Source organism: Poecilia mexicana, unplaced genomic scaffold (genome assembly GCF_051168715.1).
Source record: "Poecilia mexicana isolate PSO_F unplaced genomic scaffold, ASM5116871v1 scaffold_8, whole genome shotgun sequence".
NCBI lineage: Eukaryota > Metazoa > Chordata > Actinopteri > Cyprinodontiformes > Poeciliidae > Poecilia > Poecilia mexicana.
The window spans coordinates 18,101,595-18,128,451 of NW_028263377.1; the positions used below are offsets into that span (position 1 = coordinate 18,101,595).

Here is a 26,857-nt window from a genome sequence, read left to right on the forward strand (position 1 = left end):
AAGTAAAACTACTGGAAACACCAAAATGCAAAAAGCTCAACTCTTTCTGCTCAACTTATCAATACAGTGTAGGGATAATTTGTTCATTAGTTATGGATTAACCAATTCAAAATTTGATAGCTAAAAGGTGCTTATTAGGAGATTTAGCTTTTACAAAATAAATAAAATGCATTTATCTTTTGTATGGTTTTGGCTTAATTACTGCATGTTGTCTTTTCAGCATACGGCCTTTGTTTTGAGTCTATCTACTCCGGTTAACGGTCAAACTACTGAATTAGTCGATGATTATTTCAATAACAGATTCAACGATTGTTCCGACTAATCGTTTCAGTCACAGAAGAAACGCACATCAGAGATCATCCTGCTCCTTGTTGAATAACTACATAGAATGCTTACACACACTCTCTCTTCCCCAGTAGGTAACAGATTCAGAAACAAGTTTTCCCCCAGCCACCCGTCTTGCACCATGTTGTGCAACTCAGCACTAAAGACACACAATGATTAACGAAAGTGATCCCCACAGGAGAGATTATGAAAGGAAAGGGAAACAGAGACATCGGGGTTTGGCAAAGTGTGGGGGAGAAAAAAAAGAAACTATCCCAACCTGGCCTCTGACCACATTACTATGTTTAAAAAAATAAAAAAATAAAAAAGTGGAGCAGGAGTAATGACCGTGATACAGATTATTATTTAAAATTTACAGTGTCTCTCTTAGGAGAAAATCTCTCCTACTATGAATCTGATCATTTACGGCTTTTATTTGCTTTACATCTGCATCGCTTGCACCACTGTTTCACGACACACTGACTGAGGTTTTAATAAGTTATGTTTCGAAAACCACAGAAATCTTCTGTCAGGCCATTTCTCGGTTTGATATTCTTTCAGGGAGATAATTCCCGAAAACATGCTGGAGAGACTGGAGTTTCCTCTGGCTCTATGGAGCACGCAGTCACACGCCGCTAAATATTATTCTACAGTTTAAATATCAAAATCAAAAGAATAACACAAGCTAATAATATTATATCATTTAACAGCAAAATGACTAATTATTGCTTTTCTTTAAAACAAACGCAATAAGATATGAATGTGTTTATAATGCTCATTTGAATACAATTAAAAAGATATGTAAAAGTCATAATGTAAAGATCTCACATTGGCTCGTATGTGAAGCTGAAAGTAAAAACAACGTCGCTTGCAATAGACAATACTGCTAAAGTTGCAAAGACTTTTTTTTTTTTTTTTTTAAAGACAAACTGTGTCTGTTATCCAGAAGATTGGACGCGTTTGGGTGTCTTCACTGCAGGATAATTAGGGCCACATGGCGCATGTAGTGAGAGCTGAGGCAGGACTAATGAGCGCCAAGGTGTGAGGCTAATAAGGCTTGCAAATCCGGCTGTTTTGATAGCATGGTGGAGCTGCTGCCGCACCCGGAGATATTTCCACAGGTCCGTCAGGAAACATGTTGTTTAGCATCACTAACTCTAGGTTACAGCAAATATCCCCGAGCTTTCTCTGTTACTTCTGCGCGTCTTGATTTCAGGTTGGAGGACAGCCGAGGGCCTGTGAAGGCAGAGGCAGAGCTGACCTCTTGGAGTCGTTTGGGTGCGTTTTCCCCGAGGCTATTTCAGCCAAAAACATGTTACCAAATCATCTTATACCCAGCTTTTGTCTGCTAAACAAAAGCCGTACCCCGCTCCTTGTCTAAATTACGCTTGTGTGCAATTTTACTTATATTTGTGAGGAAAATACTTTTAAAATCAGGCTTGGATGACGCACATGCCCCAACCGTCTAAAAAAAGCGTTTGCTTTTTTTTTTTTTTTTTTTTTCCCTAAATCGCTCTGTGCTCAAGTGCATGTTGAATGGCTTAATACAATGGCCACTAACAATTACTGTTGTTTGTTGGAGAGTACTTGCCTTTCATTGTGCTGTCTAGCAAATAACATTACAAAAGCAGAGTATGCATGGTTGAATGTTGTGCAGAGGGGAGAAGCAAGGACTAAAAACAAACCTCTTTGAAAAAAAACAACAACCACCCAGCCTGGAGATGTGCCTGTGATCTCCAATCTATCGTCCACTTTTCCAAACGAGGTACAAGACTCGACGCAGAGACGTCCCGCACTTTTCATCTTCCAGAGCTTTGGTTCACACCTCTGAGATGGCGGAAGATCGTTTTAAATCACCGTAAAAGAAAATAGTGGCGACGATCCTAAAAGCTGCAGCACAACTCACAGGAAGTCATTACCCGGGGCGAAGCCTGGTAGGCCTCATACCTCAGGGAAGCAGATGGCGAAATGCATAGGAGGGTGAAGCAGAGTTCAAAATGAGCAAGGCATCATGCTGAAACACACGCTTACAACTTGGCTGCTGCAAGTTGTGGCAGTCTTTTGCGGCCGGCTGAAAACTGAGCAGCTATGAATGTTTGACTTTCCACATCAAATCAGATGGTTTTGCGTCGCGCCAGCGCACAACAAAATTCAACTTATTGGACTTCGGGCTGAAGTCCAGATTTGTTGGAGCCTAATTTTACGCTAAATATATTTTGTTCAATGTTCAGCGTGCATGTTAAAGTGAAGAATTGTGTTAATTTTCTCACTCAAGCACACTTTGGCCCTCTGAACTGGGAAAAGTCTTTATTAAGACAGTTGTACGTTTTTTTTGGCAGAGCCAGAAAAAAAACTGTCTTGACGATGTGAGTCATGATGCGGCAAGGACATAAAGCCAACACAAAGAGGCAAACAACAAACTCTGACCACCTAGGGGGTTTGTTTTTAGGCCAGCAGCAACAGATAACACAATAAACTTACTCATCTAGTGTCACTTCTGCCCATTCAACCTTTACCATGATTACACAAGCATTGCTCATCTGGAGGCACATTTGAAATTCTGTTACCTCTCTACGTTTCATCAAGAGGAAGTGTAGGGATTAAAAAAAAAAAATCCAACACAGCGAACTGACAGCTGCATATTGAGCGAGCAGGCACAGCGCCAACTGCAGTGTCAAAGTCTTTCGCAGAGGAACGTTAGATGCAACGTCTCCAGAAGGTCATTAATGGCAAAGTTACAGTTTAGATCACCGCGAGTCAACAAATGCATCCTGACAAGCAGCTTTCCTGCCCTACTTCACTGAACCACGTACTATCAAATATTCATTAAACTGCAGCACAGGACTAAAATGCCGCAGCTGAGTGCACACGGAGAGCAACCTGTCGCGTTGAAATGTCTAAAAATAAATGAAGAAGTATGTCTTTACGGACTGCTGTGCAGTCACCAGGAGGCAGACATGGAGCGTGGCTTGTCTTCACATAATCAGAAATAATAAAAGTAGGCTGTGCATGTCAGTGTTTGCTTAAAACATATTAAAATCTCATGAAAACCTGATATGTTGTTATTATTAGGAACCAAACCAGCTAATACCTGTTTATCCACATTATTGTTGTTAGACAACCTGAAACAAAAGTTGTTGTTTTTTCCAACTTTATTTTGTACAAAAAATAAAAATAAAAATACACACACAAAAAAGGTCGGGCTATCTGATAATAGGGTGAAAGATGGAAAAATACCTTGGAGAAATAGAAAACTCACCTCACAACAAAACGAACAAAACTATTTGAATAATTCTGTGTCACTAAATGATGAGGAAAAACATGCAGCAAAACAACAACAGTTGCAGGATTGGGTTAATGAGACAACATGGACAAAAAGAAATGAAAACAGATGTAGCAAAACAGAAAAGCAACTCGTACTACACCGGCAGCTCTTAAACATTTAGACACCAGCTAAATAAATACTAAATAAATCTGCTGCTACACTGTATGATATCTTTCCACATATAGTAATAAATGGAAAAAATGTGTTAGAGGTTTAAAGATTCAAGGAAATAAAGAAGCTTTGATGGAAAATCTCAACTGGCCAGATGGTGTAAAAAGAACTTTGAGTTTGCAGAGGAAGGTGCATCAATATTAACACAGACGGCGCATTTTCACTGTGTTGCATGAGATTATGTAATGATATTGCTGCTGCTGCAGCAGCAGCAGAGCATATGTGTGGTATAAATGGTGTGTAAGGGATGAAGAGCTTACGTGGCTTATCCTGTGATCCGTTTGTGAATGTTACACTGTCAAAAACATAGAAAAGCGATGCTGGAGACATGCAATAGAGTGGCAGCACACATGTTTTCAAAGTGCAACTACGCCAACGTCTTTATAAAACGGTAACGAAGCTTAGACTTTTTAAAAATGGAATAAAAAAGCAAACAACAGCAAATCCTTTAACAGGGACATAGGTCTTGCTATTTAAATCATTTCCCCCAAAGCTTTTATCTAATATAGTGGTGATGTAATGTTAAAACTGTTTCCACCTTATCTTCAAAGGTACAGTAAAAAAAAAAGAAAAAAAAAAGACAAATTTTAAAACATTACTGCGGAGCTATATTAAAACAAAAGAAAGTAAATGTTTCATTGAGAGAATAACATTTTTTTTTCTACATCTCCAGCCAGTGACTGACAGAATCCAGATATTTGAACGGTCACACGCCTTTTCTGGGCAGTTTTTAAAATAATACGTCGTACTACAAGTCACTATGCTTCAGATGTTCACAGCCAGGCTTGATCCATCTGTAAACTTGCTTCAGGCTTGCTGGATGTGTTGGAGGATACGATGCCGCCCGCCCGCTCGCTCTCCGACATCTGTGTTTGGAAAACGTGTCAAGGTTTGGCTCGGCCTCCACCTCTCACACAGACATTTAAACAAACTCCCCGTTTTACATTTTGTCCTCCCCACGAGCTGCTAATCCATTCTTTAACATGTCCCCTATTTACAAAAGAGTGACATAACAGGACTCTATTGTGCAGCACGGTACGAGGAAAACGGTGAGAGGAGGAGGTATTGTTGCGCTCGAAAGCAATTTGAAAAAAAAAAAAACAGGGCTCTGATTTAGGGCTGCTGAGCTGAAGCTCTGAACGTCTCGGTTCGTCACTGACCCTGTTACAATGTGGGAGCACAGCAACCGTAACCCCCGATTACTCGAGTTTAGTGACAAACGTTTCCCGTTTAGAGGTCGCATCTGATGAAAGTAGGTGGAAAACAACGACAAGCGGACATGTTGGCACTCGAGTCCTCCGTGTCAGCGAGTGCGAGGCTTTTCTGTGTGGGACTTTGTGTAGGAAGGGCTTTGTTGCCACTTTCATGCTTACACTTGGACTAAAAAAAATATATATATATATATTTTTTTTGCAAACAACGGCCCCCGTTGGAAACCTTCAAATCGCGGGGTGCCAAGTTCATCGTCCTTCATGGTTTCCTGTGTTTTTGCAAATGATCAGAGCAGCGGCCGAACCTGAACGCTGACAGAAGTTTTAGTGGCGTAACCAGTTTACATAATCGGTCATGGAGATCTCATTTGAGCCCATGGTTTATCTGGGGATGACTAATAAAATGCATAGTCTTGTTTATTAACAGTGAGTGTTGTTTGACAGGAATATTTTTTCTGCTTTGTTGCAGAATGAGTTGCAATCGCACCCAAAGGATTATTATTATTTTTCTCGGAATTATTTGCCAGTTTAATCAAGGAATGAACCTTGTTTTCAAACTCCTGTTTAAAGCCGTGTGCCGTGTTCAGAAAATTCTCTTCGCCGCTTCCAAAAATCACAAGTCTGAGGGAGGGTGCACAATGAATTTGTTGGAATCAAGAAAATGGTCAAACTAAACAGATCATTTCGTCTTTCTATTGTTTTCCTTCTTCCAACCGCAAAAGGCTTGGAGCTCATCAGCAAACATAAATCCTCGTAATACCGACAGAAACGTGCAAAATCCTAGTTGGAAAATGCTTGTCAGCAATTATAGGAAGGGTTTGGCTGCTGTAATGATAATAAAAATGTTTCCACTGATTCTTGAGGGTTGCAAGTAATTTCTGGTATGCCATTCTTAAATATAAAATGTAAATAGAAGGATTATAGTTTTCTTATCTCCCGTCCAAAAAAAAAAAAAAAAAACCAAACTTTTTTTGTTTAATTAAAATTATTTTAAATTAAACTCTTCCAGCTGTATTAATAGTTTTGATTTAGACTTAAATTTTGACATTTATAGTACTAACCCTATAATTTAATATTTATGCAAGTGGTTTTTGTGCCAAGCTTTAAATTCAGACATATACTATACGTCACTTAAGCTAAAGGGTAAGTCTGAGGACTGTCTGGTTTTCCTTCTTTTAATTAAATAACATTGATAGGTTCTGAATAAATGCCCTCAAACGGCATATTCAGGGAAGAGAAATACACGACACTGCTCGATTAAATTCAGTTTCCAGCAACTCAAAAGTCGCTGAATGAATGAATCCGGGGCGTCTATGCCAGCCAGCGAGCTATGTCAGCCAAAAAAGAAATTGCGCCTTATGCTGCAAAACTAATCTACCATTTCATATTTGTCTCATGGGAATAAATTGGACTTATCGCAGTAATAACTCACTCGGTGACATTTGCACCGGTTGAATTTAGATTTGGCATAAACAAACGAGCGAGCAGAAAGCGAGCTCTGCAGTGTCACCTGTCAGCACCGGGAAGTCAGAGGGACGAGCCAAACTTTGTGCCGTCTGCGAATACACAACGTCTTGACGGTGACATTTACTGAAAGCATTATCTCTGCCAAAATGGAACAGTGAGAATGTCGGTGTTTATTTGAAAGATTGATAAACTTAACAGCACTGATCATTTCATATTCTGATGCAAAAGACAAAATTAGCTGCGGAAACTGTGTAAAGGAATGCCGTGCATAAAACTTCGCTGATAAGATAAAACTGCCTAATTAAGCCCAATGGGAAATCCACTTATTTAGGGGCAGGAGGAATAAACAAGTGCCAAACTTTAAAAAAATTAACCATGCAAGTTTGATGTAGATATTCCAACTGGGAAACAAAAATAGCTTTTGTTGAGAAGGAAGTGCAAAAACAGACCTGGCAGAGTCACAAAGCAGATCTGCAAAGCACTTTGCTTCCTGGTTATGATCAATAAACATTTGGTCATAAATTTGGCATCATTTTTAATGTAAGAAAGCAGCTCAAACTACGCCATGCGAGCACTTTATAATAATCGACAAGCAGTACTGGAAAAAAAATCTACGCTAACTATAAAGTTTGAAGGAGATGAGGGGGAAAAATGCACCAGATAACAGGAAAGGCACAAAAGATATCAAATATATTAAGATAGTGTCTAGTTCAAAAAAGGACCAATTTCTCATGGTCTCTGAGCTATTTATGGGATAAGTAGTCGAGATATGAAAGCATCCATTCCCACGAACATCTGTTGTCTGTTGCTCTCCTATGGATGCTGGCAGCAAGTGTTTATGCTCAGTAATCCCCTGAGCTCTGCTGCGCTGCTCCGTCACTCTGCCATCAGCCTGGATTTTATCACGCGTTAGGGAGGTGCGTCTTATAAGGTGGTAGAGTCGTGGAACATTTCCGACCCCAGACGTAGATACGGCGAATGTCCGAAACCGTATTTAGTCAGGCTGTTTGGCTTAAAAGAGGAAGAACATCCATCACTTCATGACGGAAAAGTTGCTGCTGCAAAAGGCCGTGCTGTTTATTGTATGGACGCAAAGCAGAACCGCGGGATTGGGTCGCAGTGTCTGAGGACTGGCTTTTCTGCTGCACAAACAGCCCCAACAAGGGCTCAGTTAAACTTTTGGGTTCATGTCTGAGTGAAAGCCTTCAGATGAGGAAACCAAGTTAAATAAGAAGGAGAGGGTGAGGGGAAAGACCGGGCAGCAGAATAAACTCATATGCTTCTTCTGTCTTTTCACTTTTATCAAAACAGATCCTCATTTGTACAAAAATTGTAGCTCAGGGATACTGCAGATTCCCTAGAGAAGCTTTGAGCAAGTCTTTTACAAAGTATGCTAATTGAATCACTACAGTAACAGAGAGGACAAGGCTGGCATTCTTCATGCTACAAATACCCTAAAGACACTGAACCAATATTGAATTTATCCAGCTGGCAGAAATTTCCTGTAACAACTCAACTCTATCTGATGGAGTTATGTTCTCTCGGTTTGGGACAGATATATTCATGATTTATTACTTTAGACAAGTGTGTGAAGCAAATAAAAAAATCTCGATTGCTGTCCAAATTAAATATTTGACAGTTTGGATGCATAGTATTGAGAAACCATCGACGCAAGAGTTTAACCAAAACAATTGTTGCTTTTTGAAATAGAGACGTGTTCGGGTATGTGCTGTTAATCTTTGACGCCATCTCCAGCTCAACATTTTGCACTAAGCAAAACAAACAAGTTAAAATGAATAAATCTCAAAACAAATTAGAAATTACAGGAGTTATGCAAATGATTCGATGACTAATTTAGGACCTTGGTACCTTCAAGACAGTGGATCCCGCCATTTCCTTTGTTCATTAATCTTTGGTAATCTTTTCCACCATATTAACATGTTTAGTTGGTTCATTGGGGTGCATATAATTACCAACAGAAGGTTATTGGTTTGATTCCAGCTTCCTTCTGTCACATGTCGATGGGCAAGGCACTTAGCCCCAAGTTATCTGAGTATCTGTGAATGTGGCTCTTGTGTAAAGCGCTTTGAGCTGTCTAAGTTCAGACCATTTCCTTCTCAGGAGTAATCAGGAGGGGTTGCATCAGGAAGGGCATGTGGGGTAAAAGAAAAATTTCCCTACTCCACATGCATGCAACTGTGGAGCAGGAAAGGCAGCTGCTGTGGTAACCCTAGAGGACATTTCATAAGAATGTTTACATCAGGTTTGGTGAGATCCTGACTTCTCAACTCAAAATTTGGACTTTGGAAGTGTTCAGGTTGATTTTTTTTTTTTTGGACCTAAAAAGGGAAAAAGTTTCTGACACCTGTTTTGTCAGTGGTGCCTCACTTCAAAAATATAATGAAAATGGTTGAATCATTTAATGATGCTTAATTAATGTAATTATTATTGACAACAAGAAATAAAATTAGTCCTTCCTGATCTGTGTTTCCAGAAAACAGCAGTGAGTTGTTGCTTCACTCTTTTTCCCAGCTGGTTACATCCAGGCCTTCGGGCCACTGCGATGACTCATTCATCCACAGATGTACAGATGAACAATATGTGTGTGAATCCGTGTGTGTGTGTGTGTGTGTGTGTGACGCGATGAGCTGCAAGTTTCCACAGATCTGACAGTATTTTTGTTCTAGTTGCAAAGAACTGAAAATCCCTACTATGAAAATCACTTGCATTAGTTTGGCTGGCCGATGATAAACTAATTATCACCTGAGCAGCAACATGCATTACACACTGGTCTCAAGTTTCAGACATAATGCTAAATGCAATACTGCAGTAAATTGAAGTGATTTATCTCAATCTACCACCTGCACCTCCCTCTCTTCATAACTCTTCAGGGTTATTTCACTCCATGCACCTTATCAGCAGCTTAGTCTGCACAGATGCACTTTGTATATATAGATAGTTGGTTGTATCCAAGCATCATAGCAAAAGGTTGAGTGGAAGGAAAAAAGTGCTGTAGAAAAAGGTCCACAATCTACAGTAATAACTTCCATCTCTGAAGAAATACCCTTTCAAGAGTTTGGGTTCTGTGTAATATCACATTTATCTATTATATAAATATCACGTTTTGGTAAAATGCATAAATTCATTTTGCAATGATAATTGTACTTGTTGAGATTTACAGCAGCAAATGCATGAGTTAAACTTTTACATTACTGATCAACACTGGTTTGAACGTATCAAAAACCTTGCACTTTAAGTTTTTTTTTTTGTTTTTTTAATATAAAATGCTCTGCTTTAGTAGAGGGTGACATTAACTGTCCAGGAGCAACAACTCGGTCAATCAAGAGAAAATGTGATTCAAGTGAAAAAGCATATCAAACTGTCACATTATGTCAACCTCCAGATTTGGAAAGCAAAAAAGAAAAGAGAAACCCAGGAGCTCTTTAGGGAATATGAGTCAGTGACAGAGAGAAGAATCAATGTTAACTCAAATGTCAGATCTTTATGTTCCCATGATGTAAACTTACTGTATCTGGGTCAGCAGAAATGAACCTTTACAGTATATCAATGCTAAACATAAGCTCTGCTAAAACCTTATTTATGTTTTTATCCATTTTCTTTTTTGATATTTTCGTCAGTCGATTCTCTTCTCTTTCCTCCTGTTTTTCTAAAACTCTCAGAGGAGCTCATCAAAACACACCGGATCTCTCCTTACCTCACTGCCTCTCTGCTGGAGTTTGGGGTGATTTCAATGCTTATTTTTAAAGCCCTTACTGTAACTTTATCTAGATTATTTATTTATTTATTTTTTACCATTAATATTTGTAATGCAATTATCATAAGGTTGCATTTTATGTGACAAAAAATAAGTTCAGTGTTACAGCCATATATAATAAAACGTCCTGTTTTCATAAGCTAGGTGCATTTAAGGCTTCTACGCCGAGTTTATGCCAACACACATTAAAATGAGTCAGATGGTTTTCAGGTCATTTGCATGTAAACATCAAAGTTACTTTGATTCATGTTGTATATTCCTTACTGACCACTGATGACGCTGATCGCTTTTGAGTTTTTCTACTTCCTGGATGATTTTGAGACCAAATTAGTCTCTTAAAAAAAAAAAAAAAACAAGTTTATTGTTCTTCTTCCACTCAACGCTGTGTTACCGGACTTTTTTGAGTGGTATGTAATTTTTGTAATTCTTCAATGGAAAATTAGTCCCAATGCATCAAGTCACAAGGGATAGATGATAAAACTATAGCTAGTAATAGTCTTAAAACTGCTGCATTATCATTGTGGGTTTAACATAGGGAGCGTGGATTATTAATTTGTGAGACATTCATTCTGTTTCATCCGTGCATCCACTTGTCACTAGTAGAGATAAAATGCCATGGCAGTGGCCCACTGTGGGAATATATATATATACTGCTCAAAAAAATAAAGGGAACACTCAAATAACACATCCTAGATCTGAATGAATGAAATATTCTCATTGAATACTTTGTTCTGTACAAAGTTGAATGTGCTGACAACAAAATCACACAAAAATCATCAATGGAAATCAAATGTATTAACCAATGGAGGCCTGGATTTGGAGCCACACACAAAATTAAAGTGAAATGTTCCCTTTATTTTTTTGAGCAGTATATATATATGCATATATATATACACACACAGCTCTGGAAAAAAATGAGACTACTGCACTGAACCCCACTGAAAAACCTCATGCTTATTCCACCAAATATTAATTCCTGAACTTTTCCCGAGTTAAAACATTAGTATTATTGTTTCTAAAGGAATATGAACTGCATCTTTTTCGTTATTTTGATCATTTCTCATTTTCTTCCAATAAATGCTAAACTTTTGCATGGAATTTCAAAGACACGTTGTCAGTAGTTAATAGAATAAAAGAACAATGTTCATTTTATTCAAGCATATACCTATAATAAGTAAAATCAAGGAAACTGATCATTTTAAGTCGTCCCTTAATTTTTTTCCAGAGCTGTTTAAATCAGAAAGTAAGAAGAAACAACACAATGATGCAAACTGTCAGAGTGTCCCGAGCCTTCAGACCTTAACACTCAGGACTAATTTGGAGAATATAAGCAGCTCTTTATGCCGTCAGGATGTTAGTTGTCTGTGAATATTTGATGTGTTTAGTCGATGACATCTCGTCTCAGAGAAGAGCGGTAAGGAAACTCAATGGCAACTCTTTAAAGAAGATGGTGTGTGACAGGAAAGAGGTGCAAATCATGTTGGAACGAGAAAAAGTCAACATGTCAAACAGCTTAAACATAATGAAGTCATGACAGAAAAATAAATGCCCTCCAATTAAAACTCTCCCAATTCTGCGAGCTTATTGACAGCGGAAATGTAAAGTGGTTCAACAAAGATTTGAAAATACTTTCAGTCAAATTATTTTAAAAAGACTGCCTTTATTTTTCCACTTTGTCACGTTTTGTGTCACTTTTGGAGGACAGTAATATCTTCTGTAAGATATGCACACCAAAGGGTGTATATGTGGATTTCAACAGCAGCAATAATATTTCCCTTTTCCCTCCTTTTTAAGGCTTTTGCTTGGTATAACTGCACAACATGACAATTGTTAAAAACTTCTAATGTTAAATAATTTAAAAAAACATATAAACTTGATTACTTTAATCACCATTAAATATACTGGAGATTTCTATTTTCCTAAAATAGATCCTGAACAATAAGATACTGCAATAATGTGAAAAGAGGTCAATGTCTCCTGAATTATCCGCAGCATTTTGGAGATCCACGTCCCGCCTCTCAGGTTGCTAGCACACTGACATCAGCAGGCTATTCGGTGACGCAGGACCGCATGTTGTTTTTCAACGCCGGCTAACAATCCAAGCCTCTGAGACAGAAAGGCTCCATTCATCCAAAGGTAACGCAGACAAAAACATGTTGCTGGAAGACATCCTGACACCGTCTGCAATTCGGATCCCGTCCGTTTACAAACACTCCGAATTCCCAACTATTTACTTCTAGCAGAACAAACAACAAACAGCACAGAGCAAGACTGCTGACCGCAGCGGCAGCCGCTCAAGGACATTTGGCTGTGTTTTTACAACTCGTGTTGCCAAATGCGTGAGAAAATGGAGCGTTCTGCCCAATTTGGGGAAAATTTGAGCAAACTGTTACAACGTATTACTTTAACAAATACTTCGGTGCTCCAACAATAAAGGAAAAGTTATGCCCACTGGAATTAGCTCTAATATTAATACTTTCCGATAACCTAGTCAAGACCTTGTAGCCCTTAAGTTTCATAGTCATTTTTCAGATGCAATGTGTCTTGAAAGCTTGTGCTGCTTGGGAATGGCTTTGCTTTGGATATCGTGTTTTTCTTAATTAGTTTGTTAAAGGTTATGGTCTCCAGCTTGTTTTTGGTTGCCCCCTGAGATGTCTTCCTCATAGCATATTCCTGTAAATCATCTTAGCAAAGGCGACCAGCTCACCTTCAAACCACCCTAGTGACGAATCTCATCCTACTTGCTTGTTTAATCACAGTTGTGGATCAGCACAGAAATGGACTAATCGAGACACATGTCTGCAGACAAGACTCCAGGCCTCGTGTTCATCTCCTGCTCTACGCTACTATCGCTCTTGAACAAGACGGACTTCAAGGTTCTTCAACTTCTGAGATTGAGGGAGATATCCATCCCTCTAAAAGTTCAAAACTCAGGATCTGTGCGATGTTTTCTACGGTGGATTGTGAATGCAGTCAGTACCGCACAGAACAGAGCCACTGGCAGAGCTGCACATCCTCACCTAATGTCTGAGCAACAAACCCCATAATGGCCTTAGCACTGCAACAGCAGGACATGATCTTGCAACACTTAGCTCCATTCTGCAAGTTTGTGGCCTGCAGTGTAATGTGATTGTGTCCATATGTGGTTGGATCATAGTAGGAAGACGCTGCAGACGGTCATGGAGCTTGTGGAGAATGTGGTAGATTATTTATTCATTGTGAAAGCAACCTCAACAGAGAACTGAAGAGTAAGGCGCTTCTGCAGACGAACTGCTTCTTCGGGGCGCTCGTAAATTTTCACTTCGTGAACAAACAAGGACAGATTCAATGTGCTTCGTCTCACTTGGATTTTGCAGAAGGAGCCCGTGTTGCTTGTTGAAGTAACATTCAACAATTGTAATTGCTGGCGCATTCTGATGCATTTTTGCAGGAGGCTCGTTGGCTTGTGCCTTGTTTTGTGAAGCTCTGCATAATCTTCCACCTCAGTTGTTTGACATGGTGTTGTTCCAAGCAAATAAAAAATGTATAAAGATGAAAAAGTAATGTTGATTCCCTTGAAGTAGACATTTTTATGAGAAATTGTGTTCTCGTTATTAATTTTGTTGTTTTTTTATTGTTATTTATTCATCATATTTTCAAAAATAACAGTGTATTTCCTCCAGATGATAGAAAAGCGTTTTCACTCACAGTTGTGGAAATAGACTGGACTCCTTTGGGCTCCATATGCTACACTAACTCATAATGGCTGAAACCCATTCTGTGGGGAGAAAAAAAAAGTGCATCGTGTCTAAATTCGTTTCCCCTTTTCACAGCTCACATCTTCTTGTGAAATCATCCTCTAGGAAAAGAAAGCTGAGATTTCCACTGTGGTTTGCTTCTTTCTCAGTGAAGATGGGCACCCTGACCAGCTGAGCACTACATTCAATAACAATAGGAATCCATCGCATTGGTGCTTCAGCTCTGACTGAGTTATTTAGCTTCAGAGTTTTTTGTTTTTTTTTACTTCCCTATCTTTTTTTTGCAAATTGTTTCACTCAGAAAATAACAACAACAAAAAAACCCACTCAAGATAAGAGCCTTAAAAAAAGAACAAAACTTTGAAGTGGACAGTGGACCTGAATGTAAAGACGACTTGTTTGCTGATGGAGAAATGCTGTCATGTGGTTGGTGTGTGACCCAAAGCCCATGGCAAAGAGAGGGTTTGCTACAGTTTCCAGCTGAATAGCCATTGGGATGAGGAAACTGCATCTTGGGCACTGGACGGCGAAAAAAACACACACTGTGTCAGGACGCAAAAACGAGCCACACTTGACCCTAGACCCCCACAGATTACGAGGGAAGAAGAGGGGTATTTTTAGCGCATCAGTGATGAAGATTTGAGCAAACAGAAAACGGCTCGATACTTTTACCCCCTCCAGGACTTACAAAGCAGTTCAAACGAAAACTGAGGCTTTTTTGTGTTCTTTGATCTTTTCGAATCCCTCTGCAGGTATTGATTCTTTTGTATGTTAAACCGGGCGGTTTTTCATTATGCCGAAATCTCTCTCTCTGTGAGGAAGAGGCTCCAGGCACGTTTTATCCCTCCGGCCCCAAACGGGTGAGATTTGAGCCTCACAATGTCTTAAGTGCCACCATTAAAAACTCACAAATCAGATAACCAAGAGTGACCCCAGATGAGCCGTGCACCTTTGGCCCCCGTTCGGTCAGCACAGTAGCGTGTAGGTTGATCATTACTGGGGTAATCATATCGGCCACGCTGAGCCTGATTGTGTAATTCATCTTGGAGAAAGACGGCACAAGCAGTGTGTTTTCATCATCACAACCCACTGACTCCTCTCAGCAAGGCATAACTTATGAATCCTCTGATCGGTCCAGTCATGACCTCTGCAGCATGATGAGGCTCGTCTCAGTTCATCTTTGGGCTCTGATTGAGTTTAATGGGGATGCTGATTTTCTGCAGACGGCTACTTACCAGACACATAAAGAGGTTAGAATAAGTATTAACATATGAAAGGGAACACTGAAATATTGCTGGCCTGCACGCGTTTTGCTTTAATAACAGACTTTTTCTGGCTTCTCTCCCTGCTATTCTACTTATATAATCGAAGTTGGAGACAGTTTGATAGATTTATATGACTCGAACACATGGGATTTCTTTCTTCTTTTTTTTTTTGCCTGCTTGAAACTGGTCACAAAGAGAAAGTCGAGACCAAAGAATAAAAGATGCTTTTCATATGTGGCATTACGGCCAGGGACAGAGACGTCATTGATCGATATCAATCTGAAAAGTGATTCTTTTTTTAAAAAAATATATGTTTTAGTCGTGATGCCATAGAAAGGTCTCCTAAAACAATTATTCATTCAAAATTTCATAATCTGTGGATCTGACTTAAATCATTTGTGACTTCTCACAAGGGTTTGCTTTGCATGTTATTAGACAGAGGGGCCTAAAGGCATCAGTAGGGAAAATGGAGCCTTTATGACTTTATTTTTTTTAAGGAAACACTGAAGGTATTTATTTATTTTTTTCAGCTGGAAGACTCAACTTTTTAATATTTTATTTAAAAATATATTTTGTTCAGTCCAATTCATTTAGATCTGCCAGTTGTACAAACTAAGCTCCACTTCTAGATGTTTTTGTCACTTATAGAAAAATGTCATTTACTGAAATGGGGTTCTGTGGAGTTGCTATGAGTTGCCATCATCTTACCCTGTTTGTAAAATGAACCCAGAACACATGATTCTTAAACAGATAGGTTCTCAGAGATTAAACTTAATATTACTTACATAGTTTTTCCAGCTAAGAACACTCATAAATCAAGTTGTTTTCCTCTCCATCCCTGCAAGCAAATGTTGTGACGTCACCAGCCTATTTTATTAATGCTAGTTCAAACAAAACGGGGCTAGAGACGTGACAATATGAGCATTTTGTATCATTAATATTGTGTGCAAATCACAATGTTTAAGACTCTGTTCAACTGTTTTAAAAAAATTGCAAAAAGCGTTGTTACGACTATAGGCGTATTACACAAAAGGTGGAGCCAACTGAACTTTGAGCATTGTGATTAAAAATAATTAATTACTACTATTAAACTCTGTGAGAGGTGATATCAAAATATGCACAGGAAAGAGTAGGGATAATGAGTTCATTTTGTTCTAGTGCTAATCTGGCCTTTATCAGTGCCGGTGTTTGTGATGGTGGAAACACAAGGAACTGGTGATAAGCAAGCGCTAGCACCAGTTTGTCACTAGAAGCGGTGGAATGGGTCCTCAACCAAAAAGCTATTTACAGATTGGACTCCTTTCAACAAAGGCAGAAATCCATGTTAAACACAGTCACGCTACCTCTAACTTTTATTATAACTTCTCTCAGTCTTCTTCATGTTAAAAACATTTTTTTTAAAAATCCAAACTACCACTTTTAGGGCTGGGATTTCATTTGCAGCCTTTTGTGGTGGAAATAGAACATAATTTTAAATTCTTCCCTCTGGTAATTTCTCTAATTTAAGAGCTCTTGATTTGCATTACAACATTTTATTATTATTGGATAACCTGCTCCTTTGCGTTTCAACAGCCTGGTCATTGGCATAATGAGACCCATTAAGTAGAGACAACTGACACTGCGCAGGAGCTCCAAGTCACTCTGAATGTGTTGAAATAACAGCAACAACCAGGGGAAATTTGTGCAAATTAGCAAGCAAGCTCTGCAAATTGGCTTTCAGTTTTGGACGTTTAAACCTATGTTTAAAGTTTCCACTATTTCTAAGAAAAAATGTGAGGCTAAAGGCCAGGCGGTTAAAAAGTCACGGAGATAATCAGCTTCAAATCCATATGGCGAAGATTTCCTCGAAAGAGGTTTGATTTGCTCCAAAAGTTGCTGATATTACGTAGTGAGTAGATGTGAAGTTAAAACTAAAAATTAATTTCTAATTAATTTGAACGTGACAGGATTCGATGAGCCCCTGACTTCTGAGAGTTTAGTCAAACGACTGAGTGAAGGCAGAAAGAATGTGATTTAAGTCTTTCGGAGTCTGGCCGATGTCCAAAGTGAATGTGGTGGAGAGTCTCCGTGCTGTGAAGCTGACATCGCAAAGCTCTTACAGAACCAAGAATGATGCCTGTTACAGATGATAATAGGTTTCTTATGTTCACTGTGTGAGAAATTGAAAAACATGGTATGACGTAACAGTTTCTGACTGAGTGAACAGAAAATGAATAGAGCTCAGAGTAAACAAGATAAATTTGAGGTTCTTTTTGTACAATGAGGCTCTTTTTGTTGTCACAATGATTATTTAATTTCCAGCGCAAGAGGGAAACAACATCGAAATACTTTCTTGAATTGTACCCTAGGTCAAGAAGGTAAGAAGCTGGCAGCTATTCAAACCACGGGTAAGTGGTGAAATGTGTAGCGGCAAATATCTGATCCTAGTTTCTGTACGGAACAAGAGAAACTGGGAGGAAATGGGCTCAAACGCCGACCAGAGACCAGAAATATATGGTTGAAAATGGGCAGACGGCTAAATGGTTTCCAGCCAAGACATTAGGTGTGCACATGTCTGCAAAGAAACAAGCCCATAATTCTCTTAGTGACTGGTCTGTATGAGGAAATAACACAAAGATGTTAACTTCTCCAGCAGTCGAAAACGCATCTACTTTGGCTCGATAAATAAGATTAAGTGGTTCAATTTAGCTTCGGAAGTAGCAAACTTGATTTAAAGAGGTTTCATTACAGGAACTGAAATTTATTCAGCTGTTAACACACTATTAGAGTTTACTTGGGCCTTATTGGTTTAAGCAAGCAGGTGCTTAAAAGTTCAGCACAATCATCCATTAGACTGTGGCTTTAAGCAATGGTCAATGTATTCTTCATAAAAACTGGTTGTTTGCTGCTCCACAAAGTTAATTACTGGTCCTGATTTCTCAAGTTCGATTGGGATTTTAAACAATAAGGATTAGCAATTAGAAAAAAAATAAATAAATCAGGTCACCCAAATTACGAAACCTTCATATGTCAACCTTTTTCTTTCTTTTTTTTTCTTTTATCTTTGTGGACCTAAATAATTCAACTTATTCCAGTAATGGAAAAAAAAAGATATTAACAAGTTAGGACATCCTCACCCTATTAGCCTGCAGAAATGCCTTCGTGCACACGTCAATCTCTGACACCATTTAAGTGAAGTTTGCGGCATCATTGAGATGTGACTTTCCTTTTTTTTAGTTCTCACCCAGTCCTTGCATTAAATGTTATGGCTTAGGGATCCAGCAGAGGATCCAGCAGAGGATCTCTAAACCATGACATTTCCAGCTCCATGCGTAACAACAACTTGTAACAAATATGTCGTCTTTTCTGGTGCCTAAAAATCATTCTGTATCAGACCCGTTTGTTCAGAGAACATTATTCCAGGAGTTATGGCCTACGTTTTCTCTCTCAGGAACTGTTTTAGCTCCAAGCTCTTTTAGTCCTACCATGGTGATCAGTCTCGCTTTAGCTGTGAGGGGCTCATGAAACTAAATGTCAGAGGTTTAAACAGGGCAAACCTACTTTAACGTGCTGAGCAACGGTTTTCTTATCATGTGTAACCAAAAGTGACGCACCACTGTGTGACTCTAGCTATTTCAAGCAAAAGTAAACTTAGAGGTGTCCTAATTATTCCTCACCTGAAAGAATTTCAAAGATATTTGTCTGGCAAAAAATTATATTAAAAATCTAAATGTACCAATATGTTAGAAAAAACAGTCTGCCGCCGGGTGTCTTTTTTTTTTTTTTTTTTTCCAATTTTGATGTTCCAGTGGATTCTGCAAAGGCAAAATTTAAAGTGATTCTGTTTTCAAAGAGGTGAACACAACCAAATCCCTTTATGCTTTTACTCCACAAAGCATTTACAAGTTTAATTTGTCCATTTAGGTGGCTGAAATCAGTTTGTTAATGAGCCAGAACCACCAACCACAGGGACATTCAACTAAGCTCCTGGTGAAATTGTTTGTTTCAGCCAATGACAAACACAAGCAATAAGCGGCCTGGCACAGCCATTAAGTTGACCCCATGAAAGAACTCCATTCAAAAAAAAGCTTGATCTAACCACAAAATATATTCTGCTGCAAATACCAGTTGGCTCGCGTGTAGATTGATTTCTCTAAAGAATGCATTTGTACTGGAATTTTATTTTATTTTATTTTTTTACTTTCCAGTTTGGAAGAGAAGCAATAAATAAATAAAATAAAATTAAGCACATCATGCGATTTAATGTTGTGGAGCTGCCCTAAAGAGGATGTTGAGGAAATAAATTGCCATGTGATTGTTTATCAGAAATTTCAAATTTGATTTCCTGGAGCCTCCAATCTTACGTCTAGATTTACACTCACTCATGGACAAAGCTGTCCAAATCTGTAACCGCACGGGTCTGGCAGCACAAGAACCGCCTCTGAATGAGCACTGTGTGCACAGCAGCAGAAATTTGCTAAGACGTGGGATTTCAGACCATGCTTTGTCTTTCCTCCTGTGCCATTATTTTGCCAGAGTTTTGGCATCTCGGCTTGAACTCTGGCTTAGATAAATACATCTAACCGTCCAACAGAAACTGAGTTTTTAGAAAGTCAGGGTCAGCCTGTAAACAAACCCTACAGGCTGTATAGTGTGAAAGGTCAGGCAAAAAGCTCCTTTAGAGACAATACAGTTAACAAAATAGTCAAGCCAACCAGTCAAATAAAAAAATTCAAACCTCTCGTTACTTTGACGGGGACAACTCTGTTTGCTGCTGCTTTAGAGCAGTCTAATAAAACGTCTTTGCTCTGCTCGGTTTTAGATTACAAAAATGTGAGGAAAAGTATCCAAATTTAATTTTTTTTCTTTGGGACGGCTTTTGAGAGACACAGGTTAGAGGGTAATGGCAGAAGTATCTGCCCCAGAAATGGAAATGTTTCCCTTCAAACAAAGGGCAACAAGCACCACTGTGTCTTACTGAGTTGTACAAGAAAAAAATCGTTTCCTCTAAATACTGTACCTCTTCTTCCACACATACTATCCCAGAATTTCCAAATTATGAATGTTTTATGACATTGACAAGTGTTCAATTCAGCAATATAAGTGAATAATCTTATTTGCCCATTTTTTGTAATTTAAAAAGTTTTATAAAAATTGCACAACTTTGAAAATGGATTGCCTTAAACTCTTAAAGGTGAACTTTTCAATGATTACAACTTTGAATGTGAAACCAGCCCCAGTCTTAAAACAGTTATATGGTGATTGTTGCCATTTTTGTTCACCTTGAAATATGAAGAACGCGTTTTAAAAACGAAGAAAATAAGAACTGAATGCATTGATATTATTGGACTATTCTAACGTGAGGTATCTTTACACATTACATTAAGTCGTCCTCTGATTGGGTGCTCAGCTTTTATTGATGCTCCTGTGCAGGAAGCAGACAGAAGCAATAGAGGAACTGAGTCATTGACGTCTCAGAGGAGAAAATAAAACGGATGAACCCGTTTTAGAAGTGTTGCTTAACCGGGTTAGAGGGTGGCCTGATCCGGTTGAATTGTACATTTTTGCTACGTTTGTCTAATTTTGCTAATATAATATTACTGTAACATTTTAATGTTGTCTTACTCCCATCCTCTGGTGTTAGTCCAACATTACATATTTAACATTCTTCAAGAAAATTTAGTTAATCTGTATCCAACCTGATTAAAAAAAAATATATAAGGTGGGAAATCATCAAAATATACAGTGAACTGAGGCAGAACCAATACAAAGCAATCTTTTTTTAAATCAACAGTGATGGGGAGGGCAATGGAATAGCTGTGAAATCCTTAATGTTGGAATTACTCTAACATTAAAACAACCATCCAAGATTCTCTGACAGACTCTTCTCGGTTTTCTTTTCAACAAATTGCCCTCAGGATCTGACAAACTGTGTATTTTTGACAAGGTGCTACGAGAACAGAGGCTTTCTAATCTAGACAGACTCTTATCAGAGTTCTGTCACAATCTGGGCTGCCGGTTCGTTGTTGTGGAATCTATTATTAGCCTTGCTAGGTTCATTCAGAGGGTCCAGCTGAATCAGAACCCGGAGTGCCCCACATGATGCTCATGATCACTCGATGTGGGCCGACACAGACACTCTTGCTCTCACTCATCTCCTATAGAGAAGATCAAGCTGAGGCTCTTCTTTTAACTTCCTTTAGTTGCGTCTCGTCTCTTTACTCGCGGTTTGTCTCGCTCAGATTCATTTCTCTTCTTCAATGCCTTCTGTTTTTTTCACTTATTACTACAGGCAGTGATGGATACAAGAAACAAGCCTTTCTATTCTCTGTTCCCACCTATCAATTTAACTAACCCTCATAGTTATCACACTAAAAGGCTAAAGCTGTCAAGGCCGTCTAAGTATCACACTGCTCACCCATATTTAGCCGCCGTCTCACAGATCTTGATTTCTTGCTCCAAATAGGCCGTCATATACCTTCACGAGATGACTAAATGCTTTAAATTTAAAAATTTTTCATTTTCTTTCTAACAAGAATAGAAAGGTGAAAAAAAAATCTTATCCTATAAGGACAAAGCAAATACAGGGCAAATTATTTGCATGCATAACAAATTATAGATGATTTAATCGTGTTTGGCGCTATTAATTTACAGAAGTTACTTTTAATCATACTGTCAGTGACTTATTATGCATTTATGGGAAATTCAATGAGTCATATGATAATGAAACACATAAAACTTAAAGCTGTATTCAACCTAGTTGCTTCATCTCTCCTACTGTTAACAAGCTGTCCCTCACAACCTTCTTCTCCCAAAGACATATATATAAAAAAAAACACCTAATGAAAATTAAAATTGTATTTTATACATCAACACAGAACCAAGAAAACACCACAAAGTGCTCTTTATTTTCAGAGTTTCAAATAAATGGCCAAGTGAAAACACTCGCCCAAAATTAAGATCCCGTGTTTTAAAACCACAAAAACAGTTGAACTCTGAGCCTTGCACATGTCGTCCATCAGCTCTCCCGGAGCCGAGGGTCACTTTAGTTTTGTGTACAAATTTACTTTCAGTATTCAATGAAATGCCATCACCGCCCACTAACGCTTGCAAATCAGCTTCAAAGACTGTATGCAGACAAAGCTCTCTCAGCCATGCGGTGCACCTGCGAGCATGACTCTGATTCCTCACCAAGGTGGGTGAGGTTTGTCCTGCTCCGAAGCGTTGCTGCAGCAGATGTGCTGCTAATGAATACGCTTTGTTTACTTGTGTGTGGTAGGTGTTTAACAGAAAATGCACCATGTTTTTCACAAACACCCGGTTCAGTAGGACGCACAAGGGACCGAGGACCCACATGTTTTTGTTGGTTTGCATGATGCCGCTCAAGTGAGTCTAATTAACAACAGAATGGTTCCTGGACAATTAACTCCCGTAACAATCAAATTCAGATTTATCCACTGTTAAACTGTGCATTAAGAAGAACCATTTCCCTGGTGTGTAATTACAGTTATATATCATAGACTAGGTAAGCCTTTAATGTGTTATATAATTGTGTGTTTGGCATGCAATTATGGAAACAAAGAGGGCAGAACTTTAGCCGTCATATAGAAAAGGCTTTCTAATCTGTAAAAATTAAATAGTGGAAATTAACATTAATTAAATGTCTGGGAACATACAAATACACTTTATGTCTCACTTGGTTTAGCCTCATAAAGGCAGGAGTTACACATTCATGTGATCTGTTGCACTCTCGTTTTAAGTTAAATTTAGAATTATAATTCAAAGAAAAAACTTAAATGAGTCATATTCATTTGGAGCAATTTAGATTAAACCAGTTTGCACAGACATGATGCAGTAATTCCTTCTCTGCACCTGGGTTTGGTTTATAATGCTGCAGATGAAAGGATGGTGTTGATGGAATTGCACTGATAATGTAGCGATAAAAAGCATTAAGTGCATTTGATGGAATTAAAGAAAAAAAAAAACATCAAAAAATGTAAACTTGACCCCAACCAGCAAAAGAAAATGAAACAAATTTTTTTATGACTACTACTACATAATGATTCTAATAATAATAATATTAACAATAATAATAATGGAACAAATTACCGTTGACAGCACTGAGCTCCGCTGATATCCCAAATGCTCATCCTCTGAGCAGCTTTATTCCCTCTCAGTTCAGGTCGCTGCGCTGTAATCCAACTTTCAACAGAGATTCTGGAGCGTCTCGGGAAGAAGTTCAGTTCTCCGACCTGTCGGCGACACCGCGAACACCGTCGGTCTGCGGCTTCAAACGAAACTCCTGAAGAAGGAGTAAAAGGAAAGGAAACACTTTGTGTGTGTGTGTGCGGTGGGCGCTGGTGGCCGTTTGTGTGTTTTCGCGTGTGTGTGTGTGTGTGTGTGTTTCAGCCGAGCCGCTCTACTCCTTGTAGCCGCGTGACGCAACTGGACGCTGGGTGGGGGAGGAGGAGGGTGTCGCCTCGGTGTTGAGACGAAAGATGGATGCAAAGCGCTTCTGACCAATTATATTTTATCAAAAGTGTGAAGAAGGTCAAAATATGAATATGACAATATTTTAATAATTGACTGTATTTTTCCTATTCAGTAGCTTTATTTGGGGTTTATAATTGTCGCTCAGGACATCACCACTGTCATGTGTCCGCTTAGAGCAGGGGATGTGGTGGAATCTGGGAAAGGGGGCGGAGCTTAAAGCAATCAGGGATAATTGGTCATCTTTTGCTGAGATGTGTTTATGTACAAACCGAAGTTAAAACACAAAGAAAGGTCACACTATGATGTTTATTTTTTGCACACAAGTTCAGGTATATATATATATATATATATAATACTAAAAACAATCAAATTAGGTCTAATAATATCCTCATTTTCCATAGATAAATAAACCTTTCGCTTAAATTTAAGCAATTGCAATTATGGGAGACCACTGGTGGTCTGGAGGCTCTAAGAAGAGGCAGGGCTGGTTCATCATAAGATCTCAGAAAGTTTAAATCAGACTTTAAAAATAATTCCAAAATGAACACGTATAAAACTCCAAAAACATTACAGCGGGTAATATTCCTTAAACAATGTTGACATAACAGGGATTGTTTCAAGTGAAGTTAAGAAGACGTTGACTGCTTGAAAAAAATGACCAATATTCAACACAATGCTCTCCTCTCAGCTGTAATTTCTCTAAAATTTGTGAATTTCTTTCTGTAAATTGTCTTGCTGAGCAGACCTGAGCCTGTTATTTCTTGTGTGTTTCTCTCCGGCGTTCTCTTTACTCTAAATAAAACTTAAATTTGATGTGATCACCGTGGAGACACCAAGCTGAAATGATGTATGTTTACTTTGAGGATTCTTCCTCTCACACTAGCTCTTTTTTGGGCAGCTAATCAATCACCCGGTGGACAGTTTTGCAGAGTGTTGCAGCGATAAATGCTTTCCAGGAGCACCGCACGCTGTCTGCGTTGTTTTAAATCCTCAAGAAAATCATGTTGAACGACACCAGACAACAAAAGGTGTTTCTCTTGCATTTTATCAACTTCAATCAATCGCCTTCATCACCGGTCATCACACCTTTTCACGAAGAAATCACCTCCTAGCAGCAGACTTCTTCTGATAGTGGCAGGGACTGTTTCAGCAAAACGGTTTTCCTTGCAAAACACACTACTGATCAAACTACATACTGTGAACTTTGCCCATAAATAGAGTTCAAGGACCTTCTGTGTCAATAAGCTGTGTACAGCTGAAGCAATATATTCTCTGTGAAAAATATACTGAAACACAGCACGTTTTAACCTACTTTCATAAGTATTAATATTTACTTCCCTGTTAAATGCAAATTGTTTTGATAATTGTACATGTCCTCTTTCTTTTCAGATGTGTAATAGTCATTCATTTTTGCTTGCACTGCTGCTAATGAAGGAGCCAGTGTCAGCAGACGGGGTCAGCAGGTCAAATAGCTCCACGTACTCATGTTTTTATCAGTCGCACGCTGCAACAGCTGCTGCTGCTGAGGATGCTGAGCTTTGAGCCGGGCTACAAACTGGCCAACAGCAGCTCCTGTATGTGACTTTTGCCCTCTCTATGTGAAACAAAAGAGGAACAAGGATAACTCGTGACTGAGCGGTGATGCAAGAACCGCTCCGAGCTCCTGCGGGCCGTGGTCACACACACACAACACTACGGTCTAATAGTCAGGCATCCTTACTTCCACAGCGAAATGCTGAAACGCATTTTCATCAGGTGCAGCCCTTCCTCCACATCTCAGCCTCTCGTTGCCCTGAGGCAGAGTATGTGAGGTCTTCAGCAGCAGATTGAACCTTTTATAAGAGCTGCGTGACTCTGCGTATCAAAGCGTCTCGCTTTCCTGAACGCATCTTGCATAGTGTAGATTATCCACTATACTCTGATGAATTTTAAAATTGTTTTTTTTTTTTCATTCCTTAACGGAGTTCATCGAGTTACAAAAAAGAAAAAGACGTTGGATGCTGTAGAATTTCTGACTGACGCAAAAACTTAATATTGTATCAACCAAATGCAAGAGGAATTATTTCTATATTAGGTGTTGTAAGAATATTTAGCCTAAAAGAGGTAAAGATTCTCACAACACACCTGTATTATGTATGCAGTGACAACTGTTGTTCACATGGATGGAGAAGATCATTGCTATAAAAAAAAGTACTATAAAGGGAAGTTCAATGGAAGGAAAAAGTGTTTAATAGCCAATACATTATTATAAGTAGGTATTGTATCCAGACAACCACTCCCAATCCAGAGAAAATATCAGACTCATCTTACCTGGACTATAGAGAAAAAAGACTGGACTGCTTTTAAATCAACATAGATTCTTAGTTTATTTTTATTTTAAGAGTTTAGGTTCCAGTATCTGGAGGAATAGCAAAGAGGCACAAAATCCAAGTCGCAGCTTTCACTGTCAGTGATGATTTTCGTAGCTATGACTGCTGTTGTTGGTCCACCGTGTTTCATCAAGTCCAAAGTCAGCACAGCTGTCTAGCAAGAACGCTTTATGTAAACCCAGCAGAACTTGGCAACCCCTCAGACCGCCAAAAGCACCAACACCTGGTTTAGTGACCATGATATCACTGTGTGCAATCTCTCCTAACTTAAGCTCCATAGAAAATGTATGGAGGTTTGCCAAGAGGGAGACGAGAGACGCCAGACCCAACAGTCCAGCCGAGCTGAAAGCTTCTCTTACAGCAACCTGCTTCACAAACACCACCGAGCCACAGGCTGGTCCTCTTCATTCTGCACTGCACTGATGAAGTAATTTAACCAAAAGGAGCTGTGGCTAAGTATTAGGCAGATACATGTCGAACTTTACAGCACAATGACATTTCTGTGGTAATTTGTTGTTGTTGCTCAGATGGAATATTTTTAAATTTCTGAGGCACAAAAGTTTTTAACAGTTATCAAATTTAGCAGAAATAAATGCTTGAGACATTACAATAATCAATCAAGTTTCACCTTTTGAGCTGAATTGGTCATACTAAATTAACTTTTCAGCGATATTCTAATTAATTGAGATGCACTTGTCCGACAATTGGTTTAGGATTGTATTTACTGGTTAGAATAGATAA

The 26,857-nt window shown here is 38.9% G+C and overlaps 1 protein-coding gene across 1 annotated transcript in view; it reads right to left on the reverse strand.

Annotated features, from left to right (window-relative positions):
* The window catches only part of gcgra (glucagon receptor a), a 38,679-nt gene extending 14,990 nt beyond the window's left edge, over positions 1-23,689 (reverse strand). Inside the window, exon 1 of the mRNA XM_088008415.1 lies at positions 23,364-23,689. The gene's annotated coding sequence lies outside the window, so the exon portion shown is untranslated. The remainder of the gene's footprint in view (positions 1-23,363) is intronic.
* Between the last annotated feature and the right edge of the window lie 3,168 nt (positions 23,690-26,857).